A 17,544-nucleotide genomic window follows, 5' to 3' on the forward strand; every position below is an offset into this window, starting at 1 on the left:
CAAATTTGGGCACTTTTTTAAATTAGCGAACTTATTTAAACTTTAATTTGTATGATATTTGTTCCTTTACCTTTTGACGTTGTTATATGTTAGTATCTAAACCTCATTACAAAGATACTACATCACATTTTGGAATGCATGCCTCTTTTTCTGAAATACATGTACTGCTGCATTGGCTGGGAGTGGGGTTAGGGAGTGCTGGGGCTGGAAGGGTTAAATTCTTCTCTTTTTCTCCGTTCTTTCTGTCCGTTTGTCGTTCTTTCTCCATGTACTCTATGACCCTGATTGTGTTGATGTGCTCCTCTTTGCTTTACCCAAACAATTACAAACAAGCAAAAGCAAACAAACAAGAAAACAAACAAACGAACAAACAAACCAACAAACCAACCAAAATAAAAAAAAGAAACAAACAAGCCATCAAAACAGTAAAATATTAGAAAAACCCCGTGACAAAGCGCCCTTCTCGCAATGTTTATTCGACATGGTTTTCAAATAAACTGAACCTCTTACCAAAACAGTTAATTCGCAGATGTGAGTGAATAGCAATGCATGGAGATGTGCTTCCAAAATTGAGAGTATTGTTCAGAAGGAAGAATGTTTAAACGTCCCTTTGTGGCAAGACATGCACCATTATCACCACCATCACCAAATGCTAAATCTGCAACAAACATAGGCGATCATGGTTCGCCATTCATTCCTTTGCCCGGATACTCTAAAAAAAAACCTTTCTCTTTGCCTTGTTTGCCTGCAAATTTTCCAGTGAGTTAGATGTCCAAGGCCCTTATGTTTGTTCAAGGGTCCCAGAAACTGTGTTTATCTCTTCCTAGTTGTTTTTATTATCGAGAAGCTCATGTGGGCCTCTTTGAGTACCTTCTCATTTGATTTCTTTTCTTTCCAAGAATCACATTTCTTTTGCCTCTATTGTATTTCCACTGCCTCTAGCGATTGTTCTGCTGTCGCAGCCGTGTAAAATGGTTGTCCACACATAATCTTCTAAAAAATGTATTTTAGTTGTTGTTGAAGTGTTTCGATATTTCAGGATTGAGCCTTTTTTTTTATTGAACTTAAGCCATTACGATCCTTCGTTTTATTCCTGTCGAACATTTGGCATTAGATGTTAATACTAGATATTAAAACCGTTGTATGTTATTCTCTTGCACTTGTCACACATCATCACTTCAGCACCTATAATTTGTGTTGAAAATGACGTAAAACAGTATTTACAGGGAAACACGAAATCACTCTACTTTCATCTCCTTTTTTCTGTCAAATAGAAAAGACCCGGAGTCAAAATTATAATATTATAGATGCCAAAGTTAGTAAATATTAAATAATGAACATAGAGCACTGTTTTTTTGTTTTGTTTTTAGTCACCTTTAACTAAATCAAGAAAGACAAAGATAGGTACCGGAAAGGAAATCATAATATTAAAAAAAAAATTAATTAAGTTATACTGCAAGGATCAATCAGTGACAAACCATATTTGAATACATTCCTCACACATAACCTGCTTTTCTTACATAACCTGCTTTACTTGCGCAACCTGATGTGCTTACATAACCTGAATTGTGTTATAAGACAATTTTTGGGTTCAATTTTGGGTTTCATTTGGATTTAGTCACCAGTCCTCCTTTGTGTTCAACATTGTCGTATGGTTTCTGTTCTTCCTTATTTGTGTAATTACAATTCACTGGCGTCTGGGGTGTGGGGTGTTGGGCCCTCTGTGGGATGTTGGCCCTTCGCTCTCGAGCACATAAGAACTGAGCTCTATTCTCTTTGTGGGAACAATTTGTATCAATTAAATGTGGGGTTTTCTGCTATGATGTTGTATCCGTCTCAGCTTGGGTCTGCCTCGACAGGCAGGGTCGACGCCCGCCTACTAAATTATCTAAATTGTGTCAATGGTGGTGTAAAATACTTTAACAATATATGTGTATCTTTATGTCTTTCGTTCACACAAACATAAATTAACACACACACACGCACACACACATACACACACACACACACACACACACACACACACACACACACACACACACACACACATACAAACACACACACACACACACACACACATAGTGAGTAAGAGAGAAAGAGAGAGAGACACAGAGAAAAAGAGAGAGAGAGAACGAGAGAGGCAGAGACAGACAGACAGACAGACAGACAGACAGACAGACAGACAGACAGACAGACAGACAGACAGACAGACAGACAGACAAACAGAAAGGGAGGTGGGGCAGACGGTGAGGGAAAGAGAAATGCAGACAGTTAATTTTAGTAGAAGTTTTACAGCGTTCGAAACTGCATAAGATCATATGAGCGCCATAATATTAGAGCTGCTGCAAGGGAGTAACAAACATAAAAAAGAAGGGGAGATAAGGACGATAGATGTTTTACAGGTAAGAAGAACAAACCACCCCAGAGCACCTGCCAACCACCCACAGAGATACAGACAGAGAGAATGGGTGGAAGAAAAAGGGAGACAAAAAGGCAGATAGATAGAAACAGACACAGATACAGACAGACACATACACACACACACGCGCACACAGAGAAAGAGGGAGGGAGAGCGAGAGAGAGAGAGAGATGGAGAGAGAGAGAGAGAGAGAGAGAGAGAGAGAGAGAGAGTAGGAGAGAGAGAGAAGGACAGAGACAGAGAGAAAGACGGAGAGACAGAGAAGAGAGAGAGAGAGAGAGAGAGAGAGAGAGAGAGAGAGAGAGAGAGAGAGAGAGAGAGAGAAAGACAGAGAGAGCTTGAGGGACAGAGAGAAACAGAAGAGACAGAGAGAGACATAGAAAGGTGGAGGGCAGACAGACGGACAAACAGACAAACAGACAAACAAACAGACAAACAGACAGACAGACAGAGTACAGACAGAGACAGAGGCAGACATAAAAACCACTCACCACTAACGCACACTCTCCCCCAACCCCCCCCCCCCCTCTTCCCTCACGTCCCCCGTCTTCCAACACCTCTCAGTCTCACACGTATACTTGGTCCTCATTCCACCAGTAGGCGTTTGTGTAATGTGATCATGACACACTTCTAGACCCACCAAATTTCCCTCGTAACTTGGTTCTAGACGAATACGCCTCTCTTGACACTATATAGATCTTTTTGGAGTCGTGCTGATTTTACCCTCCTGGCTTTAACAACACACTCAAGCCCAAAAAGGACAAGCTTGGCGGGTGGTTGGCGGGTGCTCTGGTATGGTTTGCGTCTACGTTTCTATCAAACATCTATCGTCTTTATCTCCACTCCTTTTTGTGTTTGTTACTTTCTTGTAACACCTCTAATCTTTGGCACTTATATGACCTTATTGTGTTGCACGTGCCGTAAAACTCCTACTAAAACTAAACCACTCAAACTGCATTTGATACATCCCTGTAGATTAAAGGCTGAAACTCAGTGTGGATGGTTGGCGGGTGCTCTGGGGTCGTTTGCTCCTTTTGTCCTGTCAAACATCTTTGGTACTTATCTCCCCTCCTTTTTGTGCTTATTCTCTCTGGTAACACTTCCAATATTGGACACTTATGTGACTTAATAGTGTTGTACGCGCCGTAAACCTCTTACTAAAACTAAAACTGATACTCGGTAAAACATCGTCCTCAAGCTAGAATTGAATATATGCCTTTTACCTTTAAGCCAAAGCTCTTCATCAAACACACAACACAACGAAAACGTCATTTTCAAAATTTATTGAGCTAAGTAGAGAGAGAGAGAGAGAGAGAGAGAGAGAGAGAGAGAGAGAGAGAGAGAGAGAGAGAGAGAGAGAGAGAGAGAGAGAAAGAGAAAGAGAAAGAAAGAGACAGACAGACAGACAGACAGACAGACAGACAGACAGACAGACAGACAGACAGAGAGAGAGAGGGGGGGGGGTGAGGAGGAAAATGAGCTTCTTTGCTGAAAAAGACTAGAATAGTTAAGGTGTTATATTTTATTGTTCAGTCGCTCTCAATATACAATAAGCTTATAATTTGTGCATTTTGTAAGTCTTATTAAAATCTGGTTGGAATTCGCTTACAAACACAAAAGTGCGGAAGATTCTGTTTTAATAGTGCTTTTGATTGCCTTATCATTCCATATCAAAGTACGTTCTTACTGTTGATATTGTTACAGTTGTTGCTGTTGTTGCTTTTCCTGTTGTTATTCCTGTTGTTGTTTTGTGGTGGTGGTGGTTGGGGGGGGGGGGGACATCCGTTGATGTCGTGGTTGTTTTCATTTTGTTTTGGTGTTCTTTTCTTTTGATTTGTCTCGTTCTGTTTTGGTGTTGTTGGTTTTGGGGGGGTTTTGTTTTAGTCATGGTTAACCAAATATAGCAAAGACAGAAAGGAAGCAGAGGCAAATCCTATTATCTAGGCTTGAATGATACTGCAAGGATCAGTCACCCGGAAACCATAATGGGAGACATTCCTCTTATACAACCTGCTTCTCTTACATAACCTGCTTTGTGTTATCAAATTACTTGTATCTTTGGTTTTATTATGTAAGTCATTTTTGTGCGTTTGGTGTTGTTGTTGATGTTGTTGTTTTTTTGTGACAAAAATATTTCTAACCCCTTTCCAAAATAAAGAGAACAATATTATTATAAATTAAGCAAATCAACTTCAAAGACAAGAAAAATTGAACAGAGAAGCTATAACCGATGGCCGTTCTTGAGCGTTGAATTGTCCTCCATTAAATGATTGGGCTCTGGTGACCTCGTTCGCTTGATGGGTTCAGGAAATAGGCCACCATAATACAACTTTGTGAAGGATGGCAGAGGCGGTGTGTGTGTGTGTGAGTGTGTGTGTGTGTGTGTGTGTGTATGTGTGTGTGTGTGTGTGTGTGTGTGAGTGTGTGTGTGTGTATGTGAGTGTGTGTGTGTGTGTGTAATAGAATAAGAGAGAGAGAGAGAGATAGAGACAGAGAGACAGGGGAGGAGAGTGAGAGAGAGACAGAGACAGAGAGTTGGAGGGGGGAGCAGGAGAGAAAAATGAGGAAAGACAGAGACAGCAAGATAGAAAGAGGGAGACAGTGAGAGAAAGAGGGAGAGAGAGAGAGAGAGAGAGAGAGAGAGAGAGAGAGAGAGAGAGAGAGAGAGAGAGAAAGAGAGAGAGAGAGAGAAACAGAGACAGCAAGATAGAAAAAGGGAGGAAGAGAGAGAGAGAGAGAGAGAGAGAGAGAGAGAGACAGACAGAGAGAGAGACAGAGACAGACTGACAGACAGACAGACAAAGACAGAGACACAGAGAAAGGAAGAGAAACACAGATAGTTTGATAAAAAGATAGACAGATAGACAGAAAGATAGACAGCCTCACAGACAGACATAGAGGTAGGGGAGGAGAGAGAGAGAGAGAGGAGAGGGAGAGCAAGAGTGAAGAGGGAAAGAGAGATAGGTGAGAGAGGGAGAGAGAGAGAGAGAGAGAGAGAGAGAGAGAGAGAGAGAGAGAGAGAGAGAGAGAGAGAGAGGCAGTGAGGGGTAGAAGGAGATTGGCAGATAGGGAGAGAAAAAAGTAGAGAAACAGAGAGAGAGCAAGATAAAAAGACGCAGAAAGAGAGAAAGACAGACAGAGAGAGAGAGAGAGAGAGAGAGAGAGAGAGAAAGAGAGAGAGAGAGAGAGAGAGAGAGAGAGAGAGAGAGAGAGAGAGAGCAGTGGCGAAGGGTCTATATAATCAAATAATCACTGTTTCCCTTCCTAATTTTGAAACGTTGTAGCAGTCAAATTCACCCATAAACGTAAACCTTATAAATTAAATGTAAAAAGACGTTTATAATCAACAATGAACAGTGTGCCTAACATTCAAAACGGTTTCACTGCCACAGAAATAGCCTGCTCACCCCTCCTGGGCCACTCCATAAGCAGTCACAAGCTTTGATTAAGTAAGCTTAAAGTGAGGCTGGAAGAGGCTACCAATAGAGTTGAAGGGAATATGTGCATAGCAGTCTAAACAGTTTCATTGCCACAAATACCCTGTTCACCCCTTTCGGGCGACAGTTATAATCCGTCCCAAGCCCTGATTATACAAGTGAACTATTACACTGGTTGAGTCTACCTTACAGATGTGAGGGGAACTAACTCCTAATAATCTCTTTACTGCTGAGAGTACTTGTTTTTATTTCCTCGACTTTTTACCGTCCTATAATCAGATCGTGACCTCGATTATGACACCAGCTCCTGGCCGCGAAAAGCTAGACAAAAACAGCCAAAAGTGAAATTTAAAAAAAATTTTAATTGTCATGTTCTACCAAAGAGTTAGGCTCCCTGGTAGATTTATAACATATAATAGATCTAGTACTGACATCTCTGCTTCCTTGCTTTGGGTTTGTGTATTCACTTCTTAAGTTAAATTTAATTCTAGTTGGAATTGATATTTAATGAGATACTTTCCCGATTATTTTGGCGGTTGAATTCCTGATTTGTTTTCATTCACACAACTTAAGAGTCGCCGCCTCGAGTAAGATTCTTAGGTGATATCTCCAGGCCATAATATCTGGTCCCGTTTCACTCTGATTACCCTGTCAAACAAGTCAGCCTTCGCCCCTGAGAGAGAGAGAGAGAAAGAGAGAGAGAGAGAGAGAGAGAGAGAGAGAGTGAGTGTGTGTGTGTGTGTGCGTGTGTGTGTGTGTGTGTGTGTGTGTGTGTGTGTGTGTGTGTGTGTGTGTGTATGCGTTTGTATAATATAGGGGTGGGGGATGGGGCAGGGGATAATTGTAATTGCGACAGAAACCAGTTCCTTTCTCCAAAGGAGCTGTTAAAGTGAGAGAGAGGGAGAGAGAGAGAGATAGAGAGAGAGAGAGAGAGAGAGAGAGAGATAGAAAGGAGAGAGGGGGGGGAAGAGAAAGAGAGAGAGAAAGAGTTAGAGAGAGAGAAGGAGAGAGAGACTGAGGGGCGGGGCGCTAATAAAACCGACAGGGAGTGGTTGAGGGAGATAGAATGGCTAGAAACAAAAGGGAGGGCGAAATTGCAAAAAAGGTAAATGGAGACAGGGGAATTAGGAGAAGGGAACTGAGGTTGTGTGGACACAACAGACAGACAGACAGACAGACAGTCAGACAGACAAACAGACAGACAGACAGACAGACAGACAGACAGACAGACAGACAGACAGACAGACATGAAAAAAATGCTTTTAGATCTTTGCCAACATCGGTGGATATTCCCAGTTTTAGACAGAACTAACGTTTATATTAAATTTGCGCAGGGGCGATATCTCCTGCTTTAGTTCAAACCTTTGTTTTCATATCCAATAGATAAACTTGCAACATCATACAAATAGAATTGTAAATAATGTTAGGACATAACAATTTTGTAAAATAAACTGTAATAAAATAAACGTGAATATAAAAAAAACATTTAAAAAGTTAATATTTTAAACTGAATACACCAGTCGTACTTTCACTTTCAATGTAACACAGTCTGATGCCCGTTGTGTCTGATGCCCCTTGTGTATATCTGTCAAAACTAAAAATTCCCCGTTTATTATTATCGCAGGCATGTCAACAAACGAAATTATTTCTTAATTGTGGGGCCTTTTTTCCCAACTGGTTAGATATCTAATACACACGAATGGGCTTATTACGTGAGTGAATTACAAACACTCGTTTTTCTTGGTGTAGGAGGTGTTATTATTTTTCAAAGTCATTGTAGCTGGGTTTTTTGCCCGGCCAACACGATTTAGATCATAATTTAGGAAGATGGCTTTTTCCCTGTCTATCACAGCCAACCAGGGCTGAGAGGGATGCGATGCCCCAACAGAACGACCGAGATAGTCGGTTAAAAAAGCAGAATATGAACCCACAACCTTTCGATTGAAAGTCAAAGTTCTTACCCACTAGGCCACCTAATTTTTGTTTCTATTTAATTTTTGGTGTTTTTAAAACTTTTTTTTTTTTTAAATCAAACATCAATTTTGCGAAACGTTAAGAAAATAATACAGCTTAAAGACTTTAAAGTGTTGCATATTTTATCGTGAACTGTTCTGTTTTTTGTTTTCTTTTTAGTTTTCTGCATTTATCCATCATCAATTTTAGGAACTTTTAGAAAAAAACAAAACACACACAAACACACACACACACACACAAGCACAGAGAGAGAGAGAGAGAGAGAGAGAGAGAGAGAGAGAGAGAGAGAGAGAGAGAGAGAGAGAGAGAAGGAGAGAAAAGGAGAGAAAGAGAGACAGACAGACAGACAGATTGACAGACAGACAGAAGAGGTAGCGTTGGTAGCCTTGTGGTCAGGCAACCGCACCCGTAATCGGTTGTTGTTGTTGTTGTTGTTGTTGTTGTTGTTGTTGTTGTTGTTGTTGTTGTTATCGATCCAGCAACAGCTGGGCTCTCGCCCTTCTGTCCAATGCCATGTAGTGATAAGTGCAGGTCTGCTGCAGTTGCTGTAATGTTCCATAGAGTGTGTTGTCTATGTTAGGTCTCGGAGGGAGAAGGGTAGCTCTGATGTCATTTACGGCTGTGCAGTGGAACAGGTGATGATCCACAGTCTCATATGCATAGTCACACAAGGGACACATTGGGGGAAGTTCCGGGTTTATTCTGTTCTGGTGGAAGTTGAGCTGTATACGTTCTGTTCGTAGGCGGAAGATCGTGGTCTGTTTCTTTCTCTGAAGGCGGTTGATATTGTCATTTCTTTTTGTTGTGGTCATATGTTTGAAAACTGCTCTGCCTGTCTTTCCCAGGGCCCATCTGTTCATCCAATCTTGTTTGTTGTTGCTTTTGATGATTTGTTTTGCAGTGTTGTATGAAGTTGGAGTGTTGGGTTGTTCCTGTCTAGATCCCCGTTTGGCGAGTGTGTCTGCTCTGTCATTTCCAGGTATGTCTGAGTGTCCGGGGACCCACTGCATTACTAGGTTGATGCCACAGAATGTTATCAGATGATGGGATCCAAACAGTATATGGGTCAAATCTTGGTTTAGATGATGGTCATTTTCTATGGCTTGTAATACTGATAGTGAGTCAGTGAAAATCACAATACTCTGTGCTTTTCCAGGGTGAGTGTCAAAAACTGTGCGGAGATGGTACAGTGCTGTTTCAATTGCCATCATTTCTGCATCGTAGTTGCTGCATTTCTCTCCACAGGCTGCAGAGATCTCATTGGAACTTCCATCTGGGTACTGTATTAGTATTCCATATCCGGCCCTGGTTGTGCCTTTGAATGCTGAGCCGTCCGTATAGACGTGTATCCAGTCATCGGAATAGCTGTTGATTGTTTGATGTGATGCAAGCATCAGCGTCACTGGGTCTGAAGATTTTGTGCTCTTGTCTTTGAGAGATGTTGTAATGATTGGCTTTTTTAAAGAAAGGTGGGGAGGGATGTTTTGGTTGACTCTTTTGGTTTCTTTTCTGTTTTGTGGTAGATGGTGGCTCTCCATTAGTTCTGTGATGTGATGCATGATTGACTTTTGTTGAATTCGTTTCTTTGGTTTCCATGTTTCTACTAATTTCCTGTTTGGGTGGTTGGGGCACATTCTTTTAGTTCTTTCATGTAGCTCCAAAACTGCTCTATCTCTGCGGATTCCCAGGGGTTCAACATTTGCAAGGATTTCGCACGCGGCGGTAGGTGTGGATCTCATGCCGCCATTTATAAAACGAAGGGCATTGTTTTGTACCTTGTCAAGGATGTTGCAAGTAGTTGTACTGCACATAGTGAGTAGGCTATTGCTGTATTCCAGGGAAGATCGGACATAACCCAGGTATAGAGCTCTCAGAGTTTGTTTGTCTGATCCTCATGAACTGCTTGCGAGTTTCTTTAAAAGTTGGAGTCTTTTTTTAGCTTTGTTCCTTATGTTCTCCACTTGGCTTTTCATGGTTAGCCTATGGTCAAGTTTGACTCCTAGGTAAGTTGGATGTTCTTCTTTGGGGAGACTTTCATTTCCTATCTTTAGTTTGAGATTTTCTTTGGCTGCTTTATGGCTCTTCGTGAAGATGGTGTATACTGTTTTCGTGCAGTTCATTTTAAGTTTCCATTTCTGACAGTAATTATGGAGCCTCTTGAGGTCTTCATTTCATTTCCCTGCTCCTACTATCGTGCTGTGATGTGTCTGCCAGAGAGCAAGATCATCGGCATAAAGAGTCTTTTCTGATTTCAGCACGTTCGTTACATCATTAAAGAAGATCAGGAACAAAGTGCAACTCAGACAGGAACCTTGAGGTAAGCCTTCCTCGAGTAGTTCTCTTGACGAGTGGGTATTGTTTACCTTGGTTTCATTGTTTCGATCCGACAGAAAGAACTTGATACATTTGTAAAGTTTGCCATGTATCCCGAGGTCCATCAATTTCATGAGTAGGCCTTTTCTCCACACTCTGTCGTACGCCTGTTGGAGATCTACAAAGATGGCGACGGTGTGTGTACTCTCCTAAAATCCATCCTGGATGTTTTGACTCAGTTTAAAAAGTTGGTATTCTGTGTTGCTGCCTTTTCTGAAGCCTGCTTGGTGTGGGTTTAAGCTGTTAGTATTTTCCAGGTACCAGTAGAGGCGGTTGTTTATCATTCTTTCCGCAAGCTTACCGATACATGATGTTAATGAGATGGGTCGGTAGCTTTTCGCTTCTCCAGGTGGTTTCCCATTTTTCAGGAGTGGTGTAATCTGGGCGATCCTCCATGCCTTTGGTATTCCACTCGTTCTCCACGTGGTGTTTATCAGGGAAAGAAGAACTTCTTTTCCTTTAGCACCAAGGTGGCACAGCATTTCGTTGTGTATTTTATCTGGTCCTGGGGCTTTCTTTTCCTTTAGCTTTTTGAGGACCTGACTGAGTCCCACCATGCTATAATCCTCTTCAAAAAGCGAGTTGTTCACAGTAGGGGCTTTTTCTTTATGCTTAGCCCTATTTATGAGAAGTCTATCAGCCTCGGTTTGTCTGCCTGCCCTGTTTACAGAGGCGAAAAAACGGTTGAAATGTTCGGCTTTCTTCTGGTCTTCAGTGATGGTGCTGCCTGAAAGGAAAAAGGGTTTGGGGTTGCTTTTTTGTCTTTCTCCCGAGAGGTTGCTAACAAGGGACCAAGCCTTTGTTCCATTGTGGCGGAGGTCGAGATCTTTGCAGGTTTGAGTCCATTTCTCTTTTTTGCCTTTTTTTACTGATTGCGGATGCGGGGGTTCGAGCCTCAGGCTGTGTCCTTGGGAAAGGCGCTTTACATGTATTTCCTACTTGGCTCGGTCCTTTCAGAGATGGACGTGAAACTCCAAAGTCCCTCTTCTTTAATAACCTAAAAGTGTTGATAGAGGCGTTAAGCCTATAACATTTTACCTTTTTTCCCCCAGAGATAGATAGAGAGAGAGAGAGAGAGAGAGAGAGAGAGAGAGAGAGAGAGAGAGAGAGAGAGAAAGAGAAAGAGAAAGGGAGGGAGAGAGAGATAGACACACACGTGCGCGCGTGCACACACGCAATTAATTATCTCATAGGAAGATACAAGAGCCTCAAAACAGAAGAAAGCAGTTTGAGGGGGGAGGGAGGGGGCTGCAGGTGGATCAATAATAGATTAGAATATACAATGTAGTTCCTTCTGCCACTCCCATACCCCCTCCCCCCTTCCACCCCACTCACTCCTTTTTCTCCCATGGAAAAAGAATACGAAAAGTGAAAAAACAAAACAAAAAATGAATCCAAAATGAAGGAAACATTTCATCGTAAAGTTCCATCAAGAAAGTGTTCGGGGCTCGCGTGCTACACGTACCATGTTTGGTCGGCAGTAGAGGAACTCACTTCGTTCTGCTAAGCGAAGGTTCATCTTTTACAGAGGCGTTTTAAAATGTGAGGCAGCGTGGTGGAATCAGGCTCTCGTCAAAATATTGAATTCAAAGAAAACAGCAGTTTTCTCCCTGCTTAGCAATTTTTATCAAATTTTTGTTTTTTGGCTCAACACCTTTTAAGTCCATTTACAAACACATCCCTGTGAGGATTTCACCGAAAACGTTGATTTAAGGCACAAAAATATAAATTTACAGTTTCCATGGACTCTCCAGCTTTGGAATTTACCAAGATTTGGCTGCCATTTTCTCGCTAATATTACTTCTTAAATCAGGTGACCCCCATCTCATTCAATCCAAAATATATCCACTTCTTTTGAAGATGGATGGGTAATTTTTTCATTGAAAGCAAGACAAATGAACCAGCTTTAAGATGATACTAAGAACTCAATATGCCCAAAAATTGACGAGAGCCTGATTCCACCACGCTGCCTCACAAATGTTTTATTTCTGTCTAGCCGTCTAAAGAGGCTTACAGTCTGACACGATGTGACACGAGGCGTTCAAGCTTGTATCCAAAGGCAATAAAGTTATTACCCTTATTATTATTGCAATTATTATTTTTATAATTGTTATCATCGAATCGATCCGTGTCTATGGTTAGACGGGAGGTTAGACCCTTCGTTGTCGGGCGCAGAAGACGGAAGCTCGATTCGATAGGCGTGGGAATTGTTTGTTCACACCAAGTATCTCTGTCCGGGTGGGCGGTTGGCAGGTGTTCTGGGAGGTTTCCTTCTTCTTTTCTATCAAATACCCATCGTCCTTATCGCGCCTTTTTCTTTTTTTTTTGTATGTTTTTTTTTCCTCTAGAAACACTTCTAATCCTCAGCACTTCCATGTATTTTATTTATGACATGCTTGTGTTGCAAGTGCCGTAAAATCTTTACAAAAATTATTAAACATCCTGAGTTGGCCTTGACAGACAGGTTCCAAGCCTGCGTACTAAATGAGCTTAGTTGTACGGTAAGGGGCATACAAGTTCTACATTTAACTACTATTGTGTTGAACTGAGCATGTCAGCTTAGAGAATGAGGGCGGGCGGGGATCAGGTAAGAGATTGGGTTTAGTTTTCTTCAAGTCATTACCACCTTAGGTATTGCTTTGAGTTGTTTTTTTATCAATACAATTTTGTTATTATCATCATCATCATCATCATCATCATCATCATCATCATCATCACCATCATCATCAGAGCTTCCCCATTAGCTGTGGTGGTCCTCGTTGAGAACGGTACTCCCTTTAGTGAAGGGGGCGGCTAGCCACTTTGAGTACCGCTGCAGATTATATTCTTCATAAACAACCTTGCAGAATCCCTCCCAAACCCTGACTCACAGCAACTAACCCCCGCCAAGCTGATCTACTCCAAGTTCGCTGATGACAGCCAGTCTCGCAAAGAGAGAAAAGGCAAATGAAGCGACACAGTTGATTGTGGGCATGGTTGTGAAATGGAGCAATGAATGGAAACTTGCCTTGAAAGCAACCAAGAGTGAGGTGTGCTCCTTCTCAAAGTAGATGAAGGAGGCAACGTGGTAATCCATAATTCAGATCGGATGGAAAAAAAAATACCACTCATCCCCGCTCCCCGCCTTCTGGGCGTCTATCTGGATAGACAGCTAAACTTCAACAAACACATTGAGGAAGTGTCCAAAAGTGCAACCTCAAAAATGAAGAGGATCGGTGCTGTCAGCAACTCAAAATGGGGCTGGGGTAAGGAGTAACTCAAGAAGTTATATCAGATGTTTGTGAAAAGCAAGATAAATTGTAGCAGCCTTGGCTCAGTGAGACTAGTGCAAAGGCCCTGGACAGAATACAAAACAAAGCCCTCCGTGTTGTATCAGGTCAGTTGAAAACAACACCAACAAAAGCGCTGCATTATGAGACCAGAACTGAGCACTACACCACCTATACAAAAAGAACACGCCTCAAGTCTGTATAGATGGCTAAGAGATGCACGGATCTAGCAGACCAACCCTCCCCCCCCCCACCCACCCACAGCAGAGAATCAATGACCCATGGGGAAATCGAAATCCGGACAGAACTGAGAGGAGTGAAAAGCAATGAAACTCTTTATTGAGTTTAGTGACAAAGCTTGTTTCTATAAATTTTTCTTTTTTTTTTTTAACATACTAAAGGTTTCCAAAACATTTGTTCAATAAGCACAATGTTGCGATTAGAGAAAATGAGATCCTGTAAAGGCACGTGAAGCTGCAGAGGATGGGATCAAAGAGGTTGGTGCGGATGTGACAATTTTCACTGATGGATCGGCTGTCTCAGGATACCGCGAAGGTGGACCACCCACAGAAATTATCAAAACTAAAGGTGCATTCCTTACATCATCTTATGACAAGGAATGCCAGGCAAAGATGTCTGTTGCACAATGGATGGCTGAGAATTGCCACAGTAGAACCAATGTGCTGATCTTGATTGACAGTCAGTCCCTCTACAAGAGACAGCTAGGCAACAGCTCAGACATAAATGATTAGTGCCGCAAGTTCAGTGAAGCCACAGCCACAATAAAGATCCAGTGAAATCCAAGCCATGTTGGAATCGAAGGAAATGAGGCAGCAGACCAAGCTGCTAATGAAGCCAGAGAGATTGAAGAAGACAGACGACCAACAACATACAGATGAGTTTTTCCAATGATCAAGAGGGAAATCAGAGACCCACCCTGCAGAAATAAGTACCAACACTTGGAAGATGTGTATACTGGGTATTCCAATAAGCAGGAACAAAGTATCACACGTCGCTGGGATCAGGTTGAGCCAGCGAGACTGCAGTCGGACCATCATTGGAACTTGAGATGGTATAAGAACTTTGTAAATGAAGATCTCAGCACACGTTGCCGAAGATGCGGCCATGAAATGGAGGATGTCAAACATATGTTTGAATGTCCAGGAACAATGGCAATTCGAATGGAGTTATTTAGAGGAGTGGGGGTGCCTTTAAGTATATTGACAATGGAGCCGAAAAAGAGCCTCGCTCTCGCTCGAAGATTTCTTCGTGAAGTCCACCAAGCCCATTAAGGAAAAAAAAAATCATCATCATCATCATCATCATCATCATCATCATCATCATCATCATCATCATTATCATCATCATCATCATCATCATCATCACCATCATCATCATCATTGTCATTATCATCATCATCATCATCATCCCCAGTGATAAAAACTGTTAATAACGTATAGATGTGTTTTTTTGTTTTTTTTACTAAGTATTTTTAAGCTCCATCGACACAATTTAGATATTAAGAAGGCATGCTGCGCCCCTGCCTGTCAGGGCCAATTCGGGCTTAGGGGTCCCAGCAAAAAGTTCGGAGGTATTCGATAAAAATTCCCCCCTCATGAGAATAGAACTCAGGTCTTCTGCGTGTGGCGGCGAAACGGTTAACCGCTACATCACAGACGCTGGATTTTGCCATACTGCCCGGAAGGTTAGCTTGCACTTCGATTTTATAATCATACAGCAGATATCCTATGTGTCGGTCGACCTATTGGTACCGTAGATTTACAAAGTTCCATCTCTGCTCAGTACGAGAAGTGCGGTCAAAAATTCGAGTCGCAACTTATCTTTTTTAATATCTCTCTAGTGGGCAAATCAATGTTACCCATGTTTTGCACAGTAGTTTGTATCAATTTATCTGAGCTTAATTATATTTTCCTATAACAACTGAAGCCAGATTTTTTTTTTTACTTTTCTTTTTAAATTTATAAATTTTAGTACTATAAATCTCTTTCCCATGGAAAATGGGACGGTTCACAGCACTTCCTGCTTCTCAAACACATTTTTCATACGTATACGGCTTACGTCACAGCTCACCAATGATACTCTTTATTGAGTTTAGTGACAAAGCTTGTTTCTATAAATTTTTAATATTTTTTTAACATACTAAAGGTTTCCAATGTGTTCAAGAAGCACAATTTTGCGATTAGAAAAAATGATGAATTGCATTTGAAAGCAGTATTGTCTAAGATGTAAATCTCTTAAAATATGTAGAAACCAATAACTGGGATTTTCAATAGGTAGTTATTTATGACTTTTCTAGAATACAGCTAGCAGGTGTTTACAAAAATATAGATATTATTATGTTAAAACAAATTGATACAAGTCATTGTGCAGAAGCTGGAGACTTTATGTTCGATAAAGGAGAACTATTTGACTATAAGTTGCGCCACGAATTTTTAACCGGACTATACTTTTGAGAAATTTGACATATAAAAAATTAACTTTCATTACATGCCAAAGCTCTTCGAATGCAATACACTGAAAATCTTGATAACGACTCCGATGATTTTTCTTACGATTTTGCTAGAAAAGATATCATAATCATCCGATGCCTTGCCGACTGGTGTGGGCGATCATGGACCTCCACTTCACTCTGTCTTGCGTTGCAGCAATGGTGTCTGTTGTTCTTGTTGTTGAAAAGATATAACATAATTTTGTTAATGACCTCGTGGTCTAAGTAACGCTAAATGGCTAAACATGTCAGATGCAACTGTGTAATTCTTAGGTAAAGATTAATATGCGGAAGTGAAGTACTTCATAATGTGTGTTTCATGCGTCACGAAACGGTGGAATCAGTCGCCCATACATTATTTAAGGGAATGGAGTATTTGCGTCAATTTAAAGGGTGTTTATTTGTCTTGCTTTCCATTAAAACAAAATATTGATCTATCTTTATAAAAGGTCGAGAAAGTCGCGATTGAAGGAAATGGGGTCCCTTGGTATTATATATAAAATTAGAAAAGAAATAACTGCCATAGTTTTGCGAATTTCAAAGCTTGGGTGCAATTGGAAACTGCAAATGCCCACTATTTTGTGAGATATATCAACGTTTGTCAGTAAAATCCTCAAAGGAAGATGTATCTAAATAGATAAAAATGGTGTTAATGCCAAAATGAATTAGCAAAATTTCCTTTGATGCCTTTATGTTGTCAAGCGCTTGATTTCACGACAACGCCACACATGAGTATAGCAATCTTCAGATTACGTTTTTTTCTTTAGTGCAAAGATCACCGTCGTTGCTGAATGAGCTGTTTACATAGGTTATGTACTTTTTGTTTTGGAAATGAGACTCTGTTTTCACTCTAAGGGCAGTTAACATTAACAATATTCTCTGAACGACGATACCTTACAAAGTAATGCGTTTTTGCTTGACAAGTAAGTTTTCTTTCCTTTAACTCTCTCTCTCTCTCTCTCTCTCTCTTACCCTCATTTGCTCTTACTTGTTCTCCCTCTACCCCTACCCCACCTCCCTTCCTCTCTCTCCACCTACCCTCTCTACCACCCCACCCCAGTCCCGCCCCACCCCCACTATGATTGTCAACAGACGGCCATACAACATCACCATCACTTCAGAACAGACATCCATTTATGTGCCACTTCCTCCACTGGTGCTAATTTCCGCCATGTTTTTTCCTTCTATTTTCCTCCAGAGTGTAAAAGAAAAGCAAGCCCAACAACAATCCCCCACCAGCTTCCAGCATTGTGCTCTGTCTGCCGAGACGAGTAATCAAGACCAACAACTGATAGAGAAAAAAAAAAATAACAGAAACAATACGAGAGTGCTCTGTCCCTTTTGTGGGATTCCATGGCAGAAGGAATGGCAAGGGAAAGTACTCCTGTGTCGTCTGTGTGATTTCCTGGCTGGACATTGGAAATAACGAAAGTAAGTCCTTTTGTTATATCATTATTATTATTGTGTGTATGTGTGTGTGTGTGTGTGTGTGTGTGTGTGTGTGTGTGTGTGTGTGTGTGTGTGTGTGTGTGTGTGTGTGTGTGTGTGTGTGTGAAAAGAAAG

At 41.3% G+C, this 17,544-nt stretch overlaps 1 long non-coding RNA gene across 1 annotated transcript in view; it reads left to right on the forward strand.

The window, feature by feature from the left end:
* Positions 1-17,277, forward strand: part of LOC118478951 — a 62,020-nt gene extending 44,743 nt beyond the window's left edge. Inside the window, exon 2 of the long non-coding RNA XR_004859381.1 lies at positions 17,180-17,277. This is a non-coding gene — a long non-coding RNA (uncharacterized LOC118478951). The remainder of the gene's footprint in view (positions 1-17,179) is intronic.
* The last annotated feature ends 267 nt before the right edge of the window (positions 17,278-17,544 follow it).

This window comes from Aplysia californica, unplaced genomic scaffold (assembly GCF_000002075.1).
Source record: "Aplysia californica isolate F4 #8 unplaced genomic scaffold, AplCal3.0 scaffold01289, whole genome shotgun sequence".
Classification (NCBI taxonomy): Eukaryota; Metazoa; Mollusca; class Gastropoda; order Aplysiida; family Aplysiidae; genus Aplysia; species Aplysia californica.